Below are 547 nucleotides of genomic sequence, written 5' to 3'. Positions count from 1 at the left end.
GGGAGTACATCCTCGCGGTTGGGAGGTTGTAAATCCTAACTGCGGGGATCTGCACCGACGATCTACACCGACTCTTCTTCCGCTGCGCTTCGCGTTGGTACGGATCAGATCAAACCTTGTATGTAGTCTCCATAGTGGTCCTGGGCGTGCTCGCTATACCGAATTTTTTTGTTTTCCATTGCGTTCCCCTACAGAAGGCGCCGGCCTTTTCGTAGGAACCTTCTTGCGCTTCATGCCCAAAACCTTGCCCACCTTCTCCGCCGGCGGTCGGGCAGATCGCACAGCGGCCGCGGCGCCCGGCAAGCGTGCCTTTCCGGCGGGGCCAGCCAGATTGCCGCCCTGCACGACAATGTTGCCCTGCCGCTTGCGGGCAAGCGTGTTGGGGCCTTGGGTGAAGTCGGGGGTGACATGGCCGGTGAAGAGATCCGCCGGAGGGGATTGCGCGCGTGTGACTTCCACGGTGATGGGAGGCGGCTGGGAGGCTTACATGGTGGCTAAGAAGGGCGGGGAAGATGGGCTGGAGCTCGCGGTGGCGGGGCAATGTCGG

Source organism: Triticum aestivum, chromosome 7B, assembly GCF_018294505.1.
Source record: "Triticum aestivum cultivar Chinese Spring chromosome 7B, IWGSC CS RefSeq v2.1, whole genome shotgun sequence".
Classification (NCBI taxonomy): Eukaryota; Viridiplantae; Streptophyta; class Magnoliopsida; order Poales; family Poaceae; genus Triticum; species Triticum aestivum.
The sequence above is the reverse complement of the archived record's forward strand: the minus strand, read 5'-3'. Positions refer to the sequence as shown.